Source organism: Lynx rufus, unplaced genomic scaffold (genome assembly GCF_022079265.1).
Source record: "Lynx rufus isolate CCGP_SWC_20201006 ecotype Redwood Valley unplaced genomic scaffold, mLynRuf1.p SCAF_4, whole genome shotgun sequence".
NCBI lineage: Eukaryota > Metazoa > Chordata > Mammalia > Carnivora > Felidae > Lynx > Lynx rufus.
Window position 1 is genome coordinate 29759359 of NW_025814856.1, and position 21759 is coordinate 29781117.

The 21759-nt window shown below is 43.2% G+C and overlaps 1 protein-coding gene across 13 annotated transcripts in view; it reads right to left on the minus strand.

The window, feature by feature from the left end:
- CADPS (calcium dependent secretion activator) overlaps positions 1–21759 on the minus strand; it is a 477681-nt gene that overhangs the window by 290594 nt on the left and 165328 nt on the right. The window lies entirely within an intron of this gene.

Consider the following 21759-nt stretch of genomic DNA (forward strand, 5'->3'; position numbering starts at 1 on the left):
TTATGGAGTATATTTTGTAAAGTCACCTTTGCCTATCTAGTATCGGTGGCTCACAGTAAGTGAGGTCCAACTTGGTATTTTATGTGTATTTCAAAACAACCATTGATTTAATCTTATGCAATTTGATAATACTTTTCACTTAGGGAGTGTCCTAGGATGCACTGGGTAACTAGGCAGGGATGGATTCTAAGCCATCAGGGACTAGCGAATTTGCGATCACTACACATCCCCTGTGGTCTCACACTCCTCCCCCTACAGAGGTGCCCAGGAGATGCTGGCCTCCTGTTAGCTCTTGGGGACACAACTGTGATAATGGTGATGGCTGCAGGCAGCCACCAAGCAGCAAAACTATAGCAGCTGTCACCACAGCCTGGGAACCGCCATCAGGAACGGGTTTCTTCCTTTATGGTCAAAGGCTTGGAGCTCCAAACAGCATGAGGAGCTTTATTTATGGCAGAGAAGAGGGATCAGCAGCCCTGTTTGTGTAGATTAGGGTTGAGGGGGGACTAAAATGGGGGCGGGAGGCTCTCCCATCTGTTCTTGTTTTTCTAAAGGGCTGATGTCAGTGAACAATTTAAAATGGCTAAAATTCCCCACTCACTGCCCTCAATATCAGTTTATCGGTTTTGAAATTCACACTGACCTCCTCGGGGAATCTGTGAAAAAGTCCCAAATAGGGCAGGAAATACTGCAAAGTGCCGTCTCAATCGAGGAGAAATCATTTCTATTAATAGCCAGGGGCATTTTATTGGGAGACTGTTAATAAATTCTAAGGAAAAGCACTTAACTGTTGCCAACCAAAGGAATTTCTTCTCGGTTTTAATTAAATGACAAGAAGGTAAATAATCAGAGAGGGAGGACTGTAAGACCCTAGGGGACCAGGAATTTAGGGCCAGGATGGATTGGTTTGACCATTTTCAATGTTCGGGAGCATGTATCATGACTGCATCTTTCTGTTACTATTATCCATTGTGCATTTTCAAACCTTGTCCTTCCAGTTCAACATGTGCACGAAGGGTTTTTATTGCTGCTTCCCCGTCACCTTTCACATTGCTTTTTGCTTCCACCTTAACATGTCTATGGCAAAATCCCTTATTATTAGTTTTTTTTGTTTTTTGTTTTTTTACCATTTACAAAGAACTTTCAAGGACATGATCTCACCTGAACTGCACAACTGTGCAGTGGGTGGAAATGGTAGGGCTGGGAAGCACTGAAATAATTCATACCCATTTTACAGTTGAGGAAACGGAGACCCAGAAAGGCAAAGAAAAACTCCCAAAGCAAATAATTCCTCTAACCCTGTCATGAACTCATTCAACAACTGTTTAGTGACATGCTATGTCAGGTATGTCATTGCATTGGTGAGGGGCTCAAGCACTGTGGTTAGAATATGCTTGGGAGTAGATATCAGGATTTAACAAAAATTTCCATCAGTTCATCAGGGTTTCTCAACTGCAGCACCACTAACATTTTGGAGTGGATAGTTCTCTATTGTGGGGTCTGACTTATTCATGGCAGGGTATTTCGCGGCACGCCTGGCTTCTACCCAATGGAAGCCACTGGTACCCTTCCCCGCACTGTGATCACCAAAAACATTTCTAGATAGTCACAAATGTCCCCTGGGGGCAAATCTGAGAACCAAGGAGAACTGAATTTTGTGGTCTTCAGTGCCTCATCTCTAAAACGGGTACATGTATCAGTCTCTCCCTAATTGCACTGTAGAGGTTAAGGAAACGACTGGAAGTCATCAGAACGCAGATGTTTCTGTGTTATTATTCCTGTTCAGATCGTCCAATATTTATGTTGTGCCCACTGCGTGCCGATGCAGACAGGAAGGTGGAGGCAGATTCGGGCCTAACTTCTAGGCCGTGCCTCCCACATACCGTGCTCTGTTTTCTCCACTGGCTGGCAACTCTTCTAAGCTCCCACCCAGCCAAGTCTCATTTTGTTCTTGGTCTCACCATCTGTAAACATCTTGTCCTAGTTTGTTACCATCTCTTGCCATCTAAGTTGTAAGGAAGCTTTCAGGTTTGGAAAGGTTTTTCTCAGGCTGACATTTTAGAACTCGCCATGCCTGGGCTTCGTGTTATCTTGCTCTCCTATCTCGTGATCAACCCAACAAAGTCCATCAGTCCTTGATGTCTGTCATCAGAAGGAGCTGGAGATACGGTAATCCACTGTCCCCAAAGTGTCCGTGCGAGCAGCGAGAGGTGGTATGGGAAGAGAAATGAAGTTGACAGTGTGAGCAATTTTCTCTAAATGAGCCCCAGAATGTTATTATTCTAGAATGTGAATGACAGTGTGACAAATAATTTTTTTTCACTTCCTTTGTTACTAGGCTGTGATCTGACAGCTTTCAAGAGTTTTAGTGATATTTATTTGTAGAAAAATTTCCTAGTTCTAACAATGAATACTTCTTGAATAAGGAATGGCTGACGTTTGATTTTTTTCCGAGCCGTATTTTCTCTAAGCAAAGCAGTGCAATTAATTTTTCCATGTTGCACCTGAGCTGAAAAGAAAAAAAAAGATAGCATTCCTCTATTCCATTTTTTTCTACCATTACCTTAGGGGGCTTATAAACAGTTTCTCTATAATAGGAAATGTGAACCTAAAGAGACTGTATATGATGAATTTTAAAATCATAACATAAACATAATTAAGACATAATGCCAAGAGAATAGAATGTCATCTTGAGGTGATGACCTCTAACTGCTGTAGAAGTATGGAAGGAGAAGAAAACTGATGCCCAGAAACACAGGTTGGGTGTTAGCCAAGACCTTCACTTGAATGTCATTGCCGTAGGACTCCCTGAGTGATAACTGAATCATTGCTTTGTAAAAAAATATGGTCGATTCTCCATCATTCTCAGGAGAGGGAATGTAGGGCATTAAACAAAACACAACATATTAATTTGTATTTGGATGACGTATTTGCATAATCCCTTGGACATGAGTGTACTTGACATTATAGAATTTCTTTCTGCTAAGTCGCCAAAATTTATCAGACCCTTATTGTAATCTTTCAAAGCCTTAGATTTGGCTTCCGGTTGGTGAATCACTTCAGGCAGATGTGCTAATAGCTTTGCAGGTCGTCTTTCCCAGGAAATACATTTCCTTTTTTTTTTTAAGTTTTATTTATTTTGAAGGAGAGAGAGAGAGAGAGAGAGGGAGAGCGGGAGAGGGGCAGAGAGAGAGAGGGAGGGAGAGATAGAATCCCAAGCAGGCTTCACATTCAGCGTGGAGCCCAACACAAGGCTCAGTCTCACAACCGTGAGATCGTGACCTGAGACAAAATCGAGCTGGCTGCTCAACCGACTGAGCCACCCAGGCGCCCCTACATTTCCCTTCTAGTAACAGGAAAAGCTTCTAGAAAGAAGGAGCTCCTAAGGTGGGCGGGGTGGGTAAGATTTCAAAGAGTGGCAATGGGAGATGAAATAAGATGGCATTCTAGGTGGAGGAAACAGTATAAACAAAGCTCACAGCAAAGTTTAGAAGGATGACAACTAGGTTGGTTTGACCATAGGGAAAGACCGGTAGAGAAGAATAACAGATATTTTAGCTGGAAAGAGTACTGATTCTTCCTTAGGCTGGAGTCCCAAACAGGTTCTTTGTTTGCCAGGTTTAGAGTAAAGATGGGCTTTGATTGTCTCGAGCAATACACACACACACACACACACACACACACACACACACACACACCTAAATTGACTTTTAGCTTCTTCTAAAAATCTGAAAGATCTGTCGGCAATGGGCCTATGATCTTGCTGGAGCTGGTGCTAATTAGCAGCTATCCTCATTAAGGAGGCATTCATTCTCCAGTTGGCCAAAGTCCTCACCATTCCCTATTTGAGTTCCCAACACACCGAGGGAAAATGGAAGTTGTGATTTATTGTTGAATTTTTCTTATGGTAGAGAATCATAATCTCCAATATAATGCAAGGTTGTATTGTTCTTAGAGTAGGTTGTATTTGTTCTTACACTGAGGATCGTAAACAATAAATTTGAATTTTCTTACACCAAACTCATTCCACTCGTTTCCATTGACTGTCAGCACTTGAGATGATGACCCCTGCTTTAAATCGGGGAAGAATTTAAAAGATTTTTGGGGTAGGCAGTGACGTGATCAAAAGTATATTAATTTGGGCATGAGAAACCACACAAGATGGAAAACAAAGAGTGCTCAAAGACAAAGAAGCGAATTAGCAGTTGTCTATAGCACTAGAAGCTCAACATCACGAGGGTTTGAAGCAGGCTAGGGGCACATGGATTGGACAGTAACCGAGAGGTAGGGGTTAAAGGGATGGTATTTTGTGGTTCTTATTTTAGCTTCCTTAATATATAACTTTAGAAATCAGAAAGCTGGAGGGAGGCTGGGTGGCTCAGTCAGTGGAGCCACCAACTTTTGATTTTATGTCTGTGAGGGTCCACTTCCTAGTTCACAGATGACCATCTTCTCGCTGTGTCCTTACATGTCAGAAAGGACAAGGGAGCTCTCTCGGGTCTCCTTTATGAGGCCACTAATCCCATTCATGAGGGCTACACCCTCACGACCTAACCCCAAAGGGCCTGACTCCAAGTGTCATCGCTTTGGGGACTGGGTTTCAGCACATGAACTTTGGCAGGGAGGGCACAAACATTCAGTCTGTGGCAAAGAGTCATGAGGATGCCACCAAGGAGTCAGAGAGGGAGTAGCCAGCCAAAAGGAGTAAAATCAAGAGAGCAAAGCATGAGAAATGGCGGGAAGCAGAGAAGTTTGAGATGGAAGGGTATGAGACCTGTGGTGTCAGTACTTTTGCCTGAGGTGGGACCAGTGAACGGGAGGACTCCACGAAGGTGACGCCAGAACCAGAGGGGTAGAGGAGAGAGTGGAGGACGGTTATATTTAATAATCTATTAAGGGACTTACATAAAGGCTTACTCACCAGAGTTTATGAGTATCAGAGGATAAGAAGTAGAGAGTACAGAAGCTAAAGGATCAGAAAGAGTTGTTTTAAATCACCCAGGACATTTACTAGAACATTATTACAGGGAGTGACCAGTCCTTCTCGTGGCCATCAGTGACACTGGGAAATCAGGCATACAAACATCCATATTTTTAAAACGAGAAAACTTGTTTGGGACTGTGTGTGGATGTATGGCTTTTGTTTTATAAATCCATCCTGTCGTTTTGGCATCAACCATGTGAGCCTCTCAAACCACTTTCACATTTCTGCATGATACAGAATATAATGTGTAGGGTGGAAAGCTGTTATTTCTTGCTTGTCCTACAGTGGTATCCTCTTCTCTGGAAATAGTGCACTACATTTCCTTTAGTGAACTACCACACCCTAATTTCATCTTGTTCTGGTGGAACAGCAGTCTCAAACAAGGTATGGCCTTCCCACCCATTGTCCCCATTCTCCTGCGTGGGCCAAAACATGGGCATAAGATGCTATAAAGCCAAGCAGACTCTCCCCTGAGAATCTTCATCGTAAGCAGAGGTGAGCAAGGGGCAGAATGAAGTTGGAGTTGTGTCATTCAGATGGCAGCACCTTGAAGACACTGCCCAACTGCACCTGCTGCTGTTACCCTCAGAGGTGTCCTGTTCCTGTCATTGCTGAGGTGGGAACTCAGCCGTGCCCTAAAAACGAAATGCTGCTGTTTCAGTTAGCTGGGACCAGTTTAAGTTGCTTGCTACCCAAGTATTCTCATTGCTAATATCTGTTTAAGGAGACCCTATTGGTGAATTTTACCAATGATAAGATGCTGTAGTTCAAGATAAGCGACCTGGAGATTTGCATGATTAACTATAAACATGAATTAGAAACATACCATTACCAGTAGCTGCCATCAGAAATCCTCCTTGAGGCGCTCTCCTCTGGCATTGTGGGAGCAGGACCAGCGTCTGTTCTTCACTGCTATAACACCAGCGCTTGGAACGGAACCTGGCACACAGTAGGTGTCATGCCGTGGAGGAGTGACCATATACAGCCTTAGGACCTCACTGCCATCATGGCAGTCATGCAGAACTTTACATCTTCTTCCTCATAACACTCCCCCAAGGTGACAAGCAGGTGCCTTTCTTTATGGACCAGGAGACTGAAACTCAGTCACTAAACAACTTTCTAAGGCCACAGGCGATGTCAGTGCCTGACTCGGCAATAAAATGCAGCAGCTCCAGAGGCCATTCTCATCTTTGTATATATTAAAAGAAGCATCTGAGCTGTCTCTCTGTTCACTGTAGCATTGCAGTGAGCCAACTTCTACCCACCAAATTCTGGTTGGTACCTATCAACCTCGCTGGACCCTGGACCTTCGGGCTGCAGGCTGGAAATCGAAATCCACAGACTGGACTACTGCACGAGTCAGAGAGAAAGCAAGAGTGAGAGCAAGAGACAGAGAATCCCACCTGCCTTGTTACAGAATTTCTCAAATGCATAACCACCTGCACACAGAGTAAAACACACCTCAAAAGTGATCTTCCCAAAGCAGCCAGTAATGGTATTTCCTCTAATGGAAGTCCTTGGGTTGAGATAGCAAATGAATAGAAAGCATGATCCTTTTGACAACGTGGTCTTCTCTTTTGAAATGTATATCTAAGTCCAGACGCACATGGATTTTTTTTTTAATATAAACATTGTCATGTAGTATCCGTCATCTGAAATTCTTAACCCCACTGTCTTTATAAAACCTGCCAAGGCCACGCCTTTTAGAATATGGATGATGGCATATTAGACTAGCTTGCCAAACTCTAGTATGTATCAGAATTATCTGAGAGTTTGAAAAGAAATATAGATGCTCAGAACTCATCCCAAATCTTCGGATCAGAACTTCTAAGGCAAAGGGTTCCTGCTCTTTTGTCCTACTTCAAAGAAAATTCTTATGTTCAACAAAGTATAGGAACCACTAGGCAGAAAGGAACCATCTGATCCTGAGAAGACAAATACCTGGCACACTTCCTACTACATTTTTCTTCTGCATCATAACAGACATCACTAATCCATCTCTGCACTCTTTCCCATCGAGCCACGAAATTGCTGACCCCAGCTACAATGTGATCAGAGTTGGCTCAGGAGATAAACCTATTTGTTGGCTCAGGAAAGAAAACCCACATTTTGTTCTAGTCTTATGAAAATGGGTCGGAACCAGTAGGCCCACATCCTGTTGGCCTATTGTAAACATGAACCTGATTGTGTAAGGATGTCATTCTTTTCTTTTTATTTAAAAAAAAATTTTTAATGTTCATTTATTTTTGAGAGACGAGAGAGACAGAGTGCCAGCAGGGGAGGGGTAGAGAGAGATAGAGACAGAATCCGAAGCAGACTCCAGGCTCTGAGCTGTCAGCACAGAGGCGAACAGGGGGCTTGAACTGACGAGCCATGAGATCATGACCTGAGCCAAAGTCAGATGCTCAACCAACTGAGCCACCCAGGCGCCCCTCTTTCTTTTTTAAACTGAGGTATAATTGACAAAATTGTCATACATTTCAAGTGTACGATGTGATGATTTGATCTACACATACATTGTAATAGGAACCCCACCACTGAGTTAATTAACACAGCCATCACCTCACATATTTACGTTTGTTTTGTTTGTTTTCATGAGACCACGCAAGTTCTACTCTCTTAGCAAATTTCACCCATACAATGCAGTATTATCAACTATAGTCACCATGTGATACACTGGATCCTTACTAGGGGCGGGGGGATATGGAAATAAGGAGAGGCTGCTGAAAGGGCACAAACTTTCAGTTACAAGATGAATAAGTGTGCCATGCTTTTTAATTCCCAAGGCTGCCATCTTGTTCCACACCACCATGATCGCTCGCCAGGACTGTCTATTAGCGTTCTACTTGGTCTCCCAGCTTTGAGTCTTGGCCCCTATACTACAGTCTCCACATACAGTTGCAAGGAAGCTTTCTTCCCTTTTAAATAACAAAATCTGTTGGTGATTTTATTAAGAGTATATTGAATTTGTTAATTAATTTAGGGAGAGTTGATGTAATGCACATAATGTTTATAATGTAAAGGTCATCATGTCATACTCAGATTAGGACACATCAATGTCTCTTCTCACTTGTTTCTAGAATAATCATAGCCTCTCATAGATGGTCTGATCTCTACTAACTTGTCTAATGGCTCCTCCCCCCTCACCGAATATTTTTTCCCCATTTCTGAAATATCAAGTGTTTACCCATCCTGTAGCCCTACACTTCCTCTTTTTTCTGTCAGAGATACTCAGCCCCTTTATGTTTCCATACTGGTTCCTCCGTATCATTCAGATCCCAGTTTAAATTTACCTCCTCAGATCAAGAGGTCCTCCTGATCACTTTATCTAAACTAGTGCTTGTTACCTCCGGCCCCATTGTTCTTCATCTCATCAATCTGCTCGTCTCCCCCTGGGCATCCTGACAAGCCAGGATAATTTTGTGTATTCACTTGTTTTAGTTTTTTACTATCTGTTTCTCACCCTAGGCTCAAGCTACACTCTATAAGGACAGGGACAGATGTGTTATTCTCATCAGTGTTATCCCCATCACTTGGCATCATGCTTGGCACAGGGAAGACTCTCAACACATATGTGATGAATAAACGAATGGGGATAAAATATTCAAAATCCCATTTCCCTCCATTTCTACCACCAGGAGGAGCTATCAGGAGAATACCCAATTTTCTTCATTTGCCATTTTAGGACCACAGCTGCTAATTTATGTTCATCAGTTCTAATATGAAATGCATCCACATTTCATTCATGTTTCATGTGATGATCCATCAAAAGACAACCACAGGAGGAGGCTATCATTGACGAGGTGGACAAAAGCACATGTTCTGTCCATGTCAATCAGCTTCTTCCCCCGGCTACAAATGCGCACAGTGGCCATGGTGGCAGGGATAAATGCTGCACATGGCTCAACAACCGTGGACTTTCCCTCGTCAAGGCTAACCTGGCTAATGTTACTGCTGAGTGGCTAATCTCACAATAGCAGAGACCAACACTGAGTCCTTAACATTACCCCTGAGAGGACCAGCCAGCCACCAGGGAGCAGGTTGACTATATTGGATCTTTCCATCATGGAGGGAACAACAATTTCTTCTAACTTGATGTACATATATTGTGGATATGAATTCTTCTCTGCCCATGTTATACTGCCAGCACCAACATCCGCCGACTCCCAGAATGCCTGATCCACCATCAGGATGTTCCGCCCCAGCACTGCATCTGAAGGAGGAACTCATTTCACAGCAGAGGGAGGAGAACAACGGATTCCTGCCCGTGAAATTAACACATCTCACCACATCACCCTTACCCCTTATCTGGAAGGCACTGACCTAACTTACAGCTGGAATGGCTTACAGACTCAACCTGTAAACCTGTGTTTTGTGCAGGAGTAGGTACCTGAAAAGAATGGGGTTCTGTCTTATAGAATGTAGTAGATGCTTTCTTTCAGAGAGTGATATGGTGTGGTTTCCCTCAGCACCAGAATTCAGGGGTGTGGGAATCCAGGGAGAAAATGGGGCTGTCTCCTCTCACTGTTACTCCCCCACAGCCTGTTTCTTCCTGTCCTGGAACTTTGAGTTCTGCTGGTTTCCAAGTCTTGGTTTTTTATCCCCCTCAGTCATTTTATATGAGTTTGTTAGAGGTTAACTTTATAATTTAGTCTTTATCTAACAGAAAACACAGACAAGACTGTGGTTGAATTTTACTAGGAATTAACAGAGCCTGGAGATGCATATGATGACTGGGGTTTTGTATCCCTTCATTTTGGGGAGAAGATGAGGATTTTTTTTTTGTATGAAGGATCATTGCATCTTGTGAGATGGAAAGAGCATAGTTCTGTTATCGTACAGAAATCAGAATCATAGAAGAGTGCATTTAGGTGTTCAATAGCCAAAGAGGTGAATCAGGCCAATAATTAAGAGACCGTCCCTCAGCTCTAAACCAATTCTACACTCTGCTGTGTGATGCCGGGGCCGCGAGTCTGCAGACCCTTTTTTCTGCTTTGCCAGCTGCACCCTATGAAGTTCTGCCAGCAGCGGGAGGCTGCAAGGTGGAAGAGGGAGAATACTTGCTCCCTCCTGTTGCTGCCTTTACCGTGAGTCGCACTCCAGCAAAACATCTTCTTCCTGGCAGCAACGGTGCCTTCTCTCAGCAGCTGCCGAACCCAGTGTGCGACATTTTCACCACAGGCAGAACCCATCTCCTCCCCACACCTGAGCTCCTCTGAGCTCCGACCTCAGAGACACCAGCATCGGCATGGAGGACCCTCTGAGCGGCAGCTCTGTGCGGCCCCTGCCCTTAGGCTTCTAAATCTGCGTAATTTTAACCCATTCTCTTTGTTCCTCCAACTCTAGGGGTGCTGGATGCTCCCGGCGGCCACTGTTTCTTTCTTTCTTTTTATTTTTTATTTCTTTTTACCTTTGTTTATTTAGAGACAGAGAGAGAGCATGAGCAGGGGAGGGGCAGAGAGAGGGACAAAGAGAGAATCCCAAGCAGGTTCCATGCTGTCAGCACGCAGCCTGATGCAGGGCTCAAACCGCGAACAGTGAGATCATGACCTGAGCTGAAACCAAGAGTCAACGCTCAACTGTGACACCCAGGTGCCCCGCAGATGCTGTTTCTATGAGATCTTAAAGTTTTTTTTTTTAATGTTTATTTATTTCTGAGACAGAGAGAGACAGAGCATGAGTGGGGGAGGGGCAGAGAGAGACAGGGAGACACAGAATCCGAAGCAGGCTCCAGGCTCTGAGCTGTCAGCACAGAGCCCGACACGGGGCTCAAACTCACAAACTGCGAGATCATGACTTGAGCCGAAGTCAGTCGCTCAACTGACCGAGCCACCCAGGAGCCCCTTAAAGTTTTGTTCTTTGTTTTTTGTTTTACCTTTGCAGTTACTTATTTAACAACTTTATAAATAGCTAGTCATCTTTTCTATTAAATCCTCTCTGCTCAAATAATTGGCCAGGTTTCTGTCTCCTGATTGGCCCTGACTGATCCAGGCAGACAGAGGAAGAGCAGTGGGTACTGTCACGGCCTGGCAGAGCAGGTCTCGGCCTTGCGTACAGGGCAGGTGACAGCGAAAGGAGGGTCTCCTGGCAAAAGGCGTCAATTTCCTTAGTGAAACAGTATGGATATGGGGTGAAAATCCTATCAGGGACAGGGAAGGCAGATACAGCCACCTAGAGGCAAAACAGCCCATACTCATTAGCATTGCACTGTGAAGATAGGGGCCACACCTCTGTCTTTGTGCAGGGGTGAAGAGTGGCGTCCCCATCAATCAGGCGTGGGTGTGGGGCACAGGGCTGACTGACCAGAGCAGCGCTCTGTGCATGTGAGAGTGTTCTGATGGATTATATATTCTCAGGGCACCTCTCACTGATATCCTTGAATGTGAAAACTGACGTCGTATAATATATGCCGAACATAAGTACAGTGCTTTAGAGCTTATAACCCATTTTTATAGATTATCTGATTTGATCCTTACAAAAACCTTCAGAGAGATAGCAAAGCAGTCAAGCGGCTGGGCTTTGAAGACGCAAAGACTTAGATTGGAATCTTGGCCACATCACTTCCGAGTTACGGGATCATGGGTAAGTTACTTAAATGTTCTCATCCTTTGTTTCCTTTTCTTCAAAAACGGAGACCCTAACATCATGCACCTCATAGGGCTGTTCTAATAGCTAAAGGCAGAGAAAGAATACCAAGCATTTGGCACATTGCCTCATAGGATGCATTTTCAAAATGCATGCTATTACATCTTGGATGAGGAAAGAGGGAATTGAGAGATGAACTGACCCACCAAAGTCACTGAGTGGTGAAATCAGGCCTCATACTTGTCTTGGATTCGAGTTTCTTCACACTTTTTATCAGCTGCACAGTTCTTCTGGAAGCCCCCTGCAAGCGGCCCAGGCCCCTGGCCTACCCAGGTGTGCCCTGTGCAGCAACATTCACACAGGGTTTCTGATGTGTCAAATGGAGCAATGGGACCCTCTTTCCTCATGAGTATCAGCTAGTCCTAGCACTGATCCAGTGTGGGTGTGATTCACGGCTCATCTCTTCACCCTGCTGGGCCTCAGTTTCCTCAAGTAGGGTGGTCACCTCCTATATCGGCGGATCTTCTTAACCCTGGCTGCACTTTGGCATCACCCGAGGAGCTTTTTTTAAAAAAAAAAAATACTGATATCTGGGTTCTCACCCCCCAGCGATTCTGATTCAGTTGAACTGAGCTGTGGCCTAGCCATTGATCATTAAGAAAAAATATCCTTGAGTCTACTGTAAAGCCAGGGTTGATAAACATTGTTTAGATAGAGAGTTGACAAATGACAGCCCATGAGCCAAATCTGGCCAATGGTCTGTTTTTATAAATAAAGTTTTATTGGAACACAGACATACTTGTTTGCTGGTGTATTGTCTCTGGCTGCATTTGTGGAATCGTGGCAGGGTTAAGCAGTTGCAACAGAGACCATATGGCCCATATAGTCTAAAATGTTTACTAACTGACTTTCTATATATAAAGTTTGCCAATCCCTTATTCTAAAAGTCTGATTTCTATGGGTCTTCTGCCTCTACTATACTATGGATCCATGATTCCTATATGGTAAATTAGATAATACAGTCAAACTGGAGAAGTGACTTTCAAACTTTTTAGACCACTATCTAGAGTAAGAGATACGTTTTATATCTGTTGGTGGTTTTAAAAATGTGTCTAAAAAGTCTTTGACAGTCTTCCTTTCTAGAGGTGGAGACTAATTTTCCACCTTGTGAGTGTGGGCTGGACTTAATGACCCACTTCTAAGAAAGCGAATTCAGCAGAACTAATGATATGTGACTTAGGAAACTCAGTGGTAAAGAGGCATTGTGGTTTTCATCTCGGTTGCTCTCTCTCTTGGATTCCTCCAGGGATTAAATAAGATAATGCAAGTCAGGCATATGGACTACTGTCTGCTACGTGATAAGCACTCCTTCATAAATCTTAGTTCTATTACAATTATCATAACTCAATCCCTGACAGGGGCTCACTTCTGTGAGGGGTGATTCTTGCATTTTAAAGGAAGGAATTGGGAAGCTAATTCTGCGACTCAGCGGTGTCACGAAAGTAGGCATTTTAAGACCAAGACTATAGTCTCTATTTAATTCTGACTGTGCCTCAGGCAACGTGTCTATACCTCACATGCTTTGTCTCCCTTAATGCTCAGAGTAACTCTATAAGGGCTGTACCATCATTATCCTTAGTTTATCATGGAGAAAACGCCACATGGGACTTTTTAAGCACGTCCCCAAAGCTACACAGCTAGTAAGTGGTAGAGGCAGCTTGCAGACCCTTAGTTGGATCCCAGAAACTAAAGTTTAATTAACATTATTCTCCTAGGACAAGAGAGGAAATCTACTTGGGGGAAACACTGTTAACATTAGTCTTGTGGCTGTGTGGAATGGGTGTCCAGGGCTGAAAGATCCTAGTACGAGGGCCCAGATATGCCTACCAGATGGCACAGGTATGAATTAGAATGTGGTCGGGAGCATAGCTCCTGGCCTCTGTCGGGGGACCATAAAGCCCTAGGGCAAAGCGATGCTTAGATGAGATGTCTTGCTTGTCATCTGATTTCCCAGGAAGTACCCACAGGCTCATACCTGCAGGCATTCCCTTGGGCACAAAAGCGGTTCAGAGAAGAGAGCCTTCCAGAATGACTAGGAACTAGACACAGCCCATTCCCAGGCAGAGGAAGAGCTGTTCATTTATTCATTAATTCATTTGGTCATGTGAACATTTAAACACCTGTTACAGGCACAGGACTGTGGGAGACTCAAAAATAAATAAAACGTGGTCTGTGCCTTCGAGGATCATGAAGGATCATGACCAGTCCCAGCGCGATGGGCTGAGCCCAACACAGGTGGAACGAGGGAGGTGCCACAGAGCTCAATCTGGGAAGCTCCGGACCATAACAGCGAGGACGAGAGACATTGGGAGACTAGCTGACCAGTGCCATCAAGGAATCAATGGATGATGAGAACAGAAAGGGTACACACATGAAAAATATGAACTCAGGAGTAGCTGGTGACTGACTGGATGGGAGCAAAGGAAATGCGCGAGTTACCCGGATGATTTTTAAAAAATTTCTTTTAATGTTTTTTTTTGAAAGACAGAGAGAGCATGAGTGGTGGAGGGGCAGAGAGGGCCAGAAACACAGAATCGGAAGTAGGCTTCAGGTTCTGAGCTGTCAGCACGGAGCCTGATGCAGGGCTCGAACTTAGGAATCATGAGATCATGACCTGAGTGAAAGTTGGACGCTTAACCGACTGAGCCACCCAGGCGCCCCTACTGGGACGATTTTAAGGCTGTTTCTGGTCATTGCTGTCCAAAAGAACTTTCTCCGATGATGGAAACGTTTTATCTGCATTGTTCAGTATTAGGCACACATAACTATTGAACACTTGGAAGGTGGCTAGTGCAATACCCTTAGCTGTACTTCATGGATGAAGAAACCAAGGCACAGAGAGGTGATGTCACTCGACCAGGATGACACAGCCAGTAAGTGGAATCTGAGCTGAGACATCTTGGCCCCAGACCCCATGCTCACAAGCACCCCACCATTATGTCACAATCTGGTCACACCAATCTTTTCGTCAAAACAAACTCAAGATTCTGACAGTAGAACTTATTTACAAAGTATTAAGGCAGCTTGCTCTTTAAATGAATTCAGGTGTGAACATCCTGATTCAACTTTTTGTAAATCTATACTTAATTTGTAAACTCTACTTAATGAACTCTGAAAATATATTAAACGGCTTACAGGACGCCAAACCCTTTTCTACCAGAAGTCACTTAATCCAGGGAGGGACCTCTTGGTGGGAATGGAGGATGGTTCTGTAGTTAATCTGAGAGAAATCAGGGGGCATTTTTTTGACTTCCAGTGTAAGGAACTGGCATTAGAGCTCACAGCTGGAGATGCTGTCGTGTGGATTTGAGAAAGCTCCCGGGAATACCTTTCTATAGTCCTCAAAGATTGCTAACATTTGGCCTGTCCCACCAGGAAGCTGAAATTGAATTCTGACGCCAGTTTTTTTCCCCCCCAGTGGAATTAATGGCAAGTTGAAGAGAGAAATCTTAGAAGTGGCAGACCCTAGGGAGGAAGGAAGAATGAATGATGGGGCTCTGAGATGGATTTGAACTAGTGGCTGCTAGGGTAACGTGGCAGAGCTACAGGAGACTGGCAAAGGTCACATGATGTGTTACTCTAAGACGAAAAGCAGGCAAATCGCACGGAGGTAAAATGCCAGATCATATTTTCTTCTTAGCTGCAAAAGGTGCAATTTTAAAACATGAGTAAAGACTCACAATGAGCCAGGCAGTATGTGTAACAGTGTTCAACCCAGTTGACCCATTGTTATAGCAAAGTCCCTCCCTCTGCAAGTGCCCTCATCTAGAATTAGGTGTCCACACGTGAACTCCTGGCAGCACTCATTCCTTCTACCCATTTTTTTCTTCACCTACTTCATGTCAGGCAAGATTTTAGGTCCTGGGGACATAGCATTGAAAAAATTAACGAGGTCTCTGCTTATTCGGAGCTAACATTTCAGTGGGGAAAAGAAGGCCATAAACAAGAATGTTAAACAAAGAAGACAATTTCAGATCATTATACTTGAGCTGCAGAAAATAAAATAGGATGTTATGATACCGGAGTCTAATTGTCTGGGGACATTTCTCTTGGCCTCAGTAAGAAAGGGTAACTTCATTCTTTACTCTCAAGAGAATATTGCTCTCTTGCTCTCTGAATCTGGTCTACCAATCACCACTGGCAAATTGTAGCTGTGAGATGCCCGACTTTGCTGTACTCATGGGAGTGTACATTTGACTTCTGTTTGATGCGCATATGATTTAATGACATCGAAGGAAATTTGCTGGTAATCTTTGGGGTTCTATTTATTTAAACAACTGTTTTCTTCAAATTTTGCCCCCAACTAAGGTCCCTAATTTGGCCACTCATCTGGCAGGCTTTCTTTCATCTGCCCACTCTGAGTTGGACTTAGTCCTAATGATGATGGATTGGCTACACGAAAATTAAAGTTACCATCATTGACAAGCGCTGGCAATTACCGAGGATGATTTCTTCCTCTTGTACAAAGCTAATACCGGACAGACAAGGCACTCTTGAACTTTGAAAAAGTGCCATGAAATTTTAGCAGGCATAGGAGGATCTAGAATCAAGCACTCGATACTCTTTTCACAGAATTTGTGGGTGTTTTGTAGACTGACAGCCTTTCAATCAGTTTGCAAACCACAGCGTGAAAGGACTCTTTTTACCCCTTCATGGTACCCCTTCTGGAAAGCCCAATACGGGGAAATATTCTGAATGGACTCAGCAAAGCAGAAGTATCAAGAGTACAGAAAAATCCCTACGTAAGTTAATCAGGCCCAGCATACATACACTTAGATGCTGTTTGGGATTCCAGATGGGGATTGAAAATAATTTCAGACAAAGGTAGTATGCACGTGAGATGGAAGCATTGCTCAGGGAGAACACCGGGAAAACCAGCCTCCGTTGCTATGTTGTCTTCCTTACCTCGATGATAGACTTTGCAGGATTCCTTCACCATTTGTGTCACATGCTCTAATTCGGGAAAGGTAACAGTAGCTGGGGTGAGGTCATTTGGTCTCCTCTCTCCCAAGGCTTCCTATCCCTCTAGGTAGCTGGTGCAAGAGGCACACCGAGGAATTCTTCTCCTTTGCCCACGAACACACACCTCCCCCAGCGCACCCTTCCTTCCTCAGCTACTTCTAATTTCCCAGTAGGAAGGCATAAAAAGGGGCCTTAACTCCCTCCCAATCCATTCTGCTGTCAACAAAATGTCCTCCTATGGCATTCTCCCTGCGTGTCTATCCAAATTTCCCCCTTTTATAAGGACACCAGTCATGCTGCATCAGGACCCACCCTAGTGAGCTCATTTAGACTTGATTACCTCTGTAAAACCTCGGTCTCCAAATAAGGTTATATTCACTGGAGGTTAGGACTTCAACATACGAGCTCTGGGGGGATACAATACACCCCATAACAAGAACTATGTCATTTTACATCCATAACACTCAACACAGTGCCTGCCACATAGCAGGCACCTAATAAACACTTCCTGAATGAGTGAAAGAGTCCAAAGCTGATAATGGGCCCCAAAGGAGAAATCCTGGATTGGTAAGTTTTCATAAAGGAGGGTGATGGGATAAGGCCTTGCTGTCAGTGACCTTGGCGCCTAGCCCCAAGTGGCTGGTGACCGATAGGAATATGGCTAGTCTAAACCGAGCTGTGCTGTAACTGCAAAACGTATTCCAGATTTCAAAGACTTAGAAAAAATGTTAAAAAAAAAAAAGTAAAATATCTTTTTAAAAAAATTTATATTCATTACATGTTGCAATGTTTTGGCTACATTGGGTAAAATAAAATATATTATTAAAATTCATTTTACCTGCTTACTTTTACTTTATTTAATGTGGCTACTAGAAACTTAAAATAACACATATATGGGCGGGTGCCTGGGTGGCTCAGTCGATTGAGCATCTGACTTCGGCTCAGGTCACGATCTCATGGTTGATGAGTTCGAGCCCTGCGTCGGGCTCTGTGCTGACAGCTTGGAGCCTGGAGCCTGATTCAGACTCTGTGTGTGTCTCTCTCTGCCCCTTCCTTGCTCATGCTCTGTCTCTCTCTGTCCCCAAAATAAAATACACATTAAAATTTTTTTAAAAAAATAACATATATAGTTGCATTATATTTGTATTGGACAGCACTGATATAAAGAGAGCTTGGAACATAGAGAAAGTGTTGACATGGGGACAGAAAGGAAAATGTAGCCAGGAAATAATATTTGTTTATTTGAGTATTGGTATGCCTGTATATATGTTCCCTGTATATAGATTTATGTGTGTTTGTCTGTGTTTATCATTATGCATCCATCATTGTGCTAAGTACTCTCTGTGCGAAATTTTATTTAATCGTCATAATCTGCTGTGGGCTGTATTGTTGTTATTATTATTACCTCCATTTCACAAATGAGGAAAGGGAGGTACCTGGAGGTCAGGTAACTTGCCCTTATTATAAGAGGGGATTTAAATGCAGCCATTCCGTTAGGGCCCACTCCCTTGCACGCTGCTTTGTTTTCACGAGAGAACTATTTACTTGGAGAGGTCAAAAGCACTGAGAGGAGCCAAAGCCTGAGCTGGACATGTAGAACCCTACAGGGAAATGCTATTCCTTCCTGGTCTTTATTAGGATGGAGCCTAATCAGACATAATGAAGAAACCCAGCCGAATCACTTGTAACCCTGCTGTTACTGCCTCCACTGTTAGATCAATGATGAAGTCGAAAGATGAGGAGCTGTGACATCTGCAGTAGCCGAACGGGATGAAGAAAGGGGCAGCGGCTTAGTAAGCACATTTCTACTTTCAGGCAAGCTTCAGAGACTAAAAGTTCAGGCGAAAGCAAATGCAGACAAGACAATTAGCGCACAGTCTCTCTCTTTGCCAGGGCTCCACCCCAGAAGACAGCTCTTGTAGGATGTGAGGAAGCGAGCTCCCACGCCAGAACACCTTCCTTTTCACTGCAAAGCCATTTGAAGGTACTTGCAAGAGCCAACTCCTAGCTTCCAGACACCGTATACCAGCCTCTTACAGTTAATTTTGGCTTCAATTAGGGCATCTCCAGCTCCCACTTAAAGAGAAGGGTGTGTCAAAGCAATAATCTAATGAATCAGGTCAACCTCTCCTCTTCTCTTCCCCGAAGGCTAGTCGCTCCCTCTCCCCACCCCCAAGGGGGGAAACAAAACAAAACGTGAGGTCATTATGAGAGGCATGTGCTTGAGCCTCCGTTCTCCAGGTTCTTAGCTCTTGGACCTTACACAGATTGCTTAATGTCTCCAACTGCAGTTTCCTTTTGGGTAGAACTGAGTTTTACTGAATGCATTCCATCAGAGAACCATTGCTTATTATGAAATTAGATACTGTATATGAAGCACTTGGTCCAGGAGCTCATAAATTCAATAGCTATTTATTGCTCTCCTACTGTATGTCAGAGCTCACGTTATTTACTTTCCTTATGCATTTTATGTAGGCGCCAGTCCACACTTAACTGAGTCAGAATCTCTGGGGTCCCGCCTGGGAGTCTTATTTTCAACATGCTCCCCAGGTGATTCTGAGGACAGACTCTGAAGCTGGAGAACCCCTAAGTTACAGGCTAACATCTCAGTAGCCATCACTATTACTTTATTTCACTTAATAAAAAGTCTCAGAACGGAGATGATCTCTGTCTCTATCCAAACTCCTTGTTAGCACACAGCTACTTCTGGACTGAATGACTGAATGCATGATTCTGCCCTGTGATGCTTCTAGGTGGTTCTCAATCTTGGCTGCCCATTAGAATCAACTGAGTGGTGGGGTGGGTGGGGAGCTTTAAAGAAAATACTGATTCCTGGGCCCTACTCCAGATCAACTTAATGAGACTTTTCAGTGGTGGGCTTGAGAATTGCTATTTTTAAAATTAAGGTATGAGTGCCTAAATATATAAGTTAAATGTATGTATGAGTTAAATGTATAACTCATGTAAATGTATAAGTTAAATGTATATATGAGTTAAATGTATAACTCAATGAATTATTCTGTATGGATGTACCCATTTAACCATCACCTAACTTAAGACATGAAATATTTTCACCTATCTAGAAGGCAGGGTCCCTCATCCTCTTCCGGTAAATAACACACATTATCTCTGTTCCTCTGTATTGATATTTTTAAAAGGCTCTCCAAGTGATTCAAATGTACAGCTAGGTTTGTGAATCACTGATTTAGATTCTAGAACATTTGACTTCCCATCTCTGCTCCCTCCCTTCACATTTGAGAAATTCTCTTCAGGCACTTTCTTCATGAGGTGATAGAAAATAGAAAATAATGGGATGAATCTTAATTCATTATCAAGGCAAAGAAGAAACGAAACCCTCTCGGTCTAAGTCACGCTTATCATCGCTGCCTCTCCAGGCTTATCACTTCTTTCAATTCCTGATTTATGATCTCTGTGCCTATTTCTTCATGCCGTCAGGATCCCTCTGTGAAATACTACCTTTCTAAAGTCTTTGCCCCTTCTCAGAAAGTGAGTCACTCATTTCTTGCTGCAGCAGGAAAGCAAACAAGAAACAAGGTAGAAGTTCTTAATTTCTTTTGTGCCAAGTGATCCTTGGCCACAGAGTGATGGAGCTATAGACTTCATCATAACGCTTTTAAGTGCATATAATAAGATACGTAGGATCATCAAGGAAGACATCCAGATGGCCAACAGACACATGAAAGGATGCTCAACGTCACTCATCATCAGGGAAATGCAAATGAAAACTACAAGACATCACCACACACCTGTAAGAATGGCTAAAATCAACAACACAAGAAACAACAAGTGTTGGTGAGGATATGAAGAAAAAGGAACCCTGTACACCGTTGGTGGGAATGCAAACTAGTGCAGTCACTGTGGAAAAGAGTTTGGAGGTTCCTTGAAATATTAAAAATAAAATTACCACATGATCCACTAATCGCACTGCTGGGTATTTACCCAAAGACTACGAAAGCACTAATTCAAAAGGATGTATGCACCCCTATGTTTACTGCAGCACCATTTACAACAGCCAAATTATGGAAGCAGCCAAAGCGTCCATCTATAGATGAATGGATAGAGAAGATGGGGTGTATATATATACAACGGGATATTACTCAGCTATAAAAAAGAATGAAATCTCGCCATTTGCAACCATGGATAGATGGAGGGAGCCAGAGAGTACTATGCTAAGTGAAATAAGTCAGGGAAAGACAAATACCGTATGATTTCACTCATATGTGGAATTTAAAGAAACAAAACAAATGACCAAAGGCCAAAAAACAGATTCCTACCTATAGAGAACAAACAGATGGTTAGCAAAGGGGAAGCAGGTAGGAGGTGGGTGAAACAGGTGAAGGGGATGAAGAGCACACTTATCTTGATGAGCCCTGAGTAGTGTATAGAATTGTTGGGCCACTATATTGTACAGCTGAAACTAATATAACACTGTATGGTAAACCATACTGGAATTAAAATTTAAAAATAAGAAATATAAAAAAGGAAGAACAGATATAGGATTACAAAGACAACTAATTATGTTGATACACAGATATCAAAACAATTTTAAGCATCACTTGAAATAAATGTGCTTATTTAACAATTCATTAAATAACAAGACCTAGCAACAAATCTAGTATCTAGGGTACTTTTGGGATAGTGATGAGTGTAGACACTATTTCAAGGTACCTGTAGCAGCTATGAAGACAGTATGAAAGTATCTGTTAATATTATTATAGTTCCTTGTCTACATTCTTTTTAAAAATATTTTTTAAATGTTTATTTACTTTTTGAGAGACAGAGAGCATGAGCAGGGGAGGGGCAGAGAGAGAGGGAGACACAGAATCCGAAATGGGCTCCAGGTTCTGAGCTGTCAGCACACAGCCCGACGCGGGGCTCGAACTCACGAACCTGTGAGATCAAGACCTGAGCTGAAGTTGTACAGTTAACCGACCGAGCCACCCAGGTGCCCCTGTGTACATTCTTAAGTGAATGAAATGTTAAGTTTCAGGTAAAGGCTAGTAAAAATAAAGACACATTTTTTCCCCAGTTGAGTTCATAGACCTCCCAAATGCAATTAATAGACTCCCCCTAAAGTCTTCCTAATCCCCTGTGTGACAGGTTCAAATCTATTCTTATTGTGACTTTCTGGATCAGAAGCCATGAGC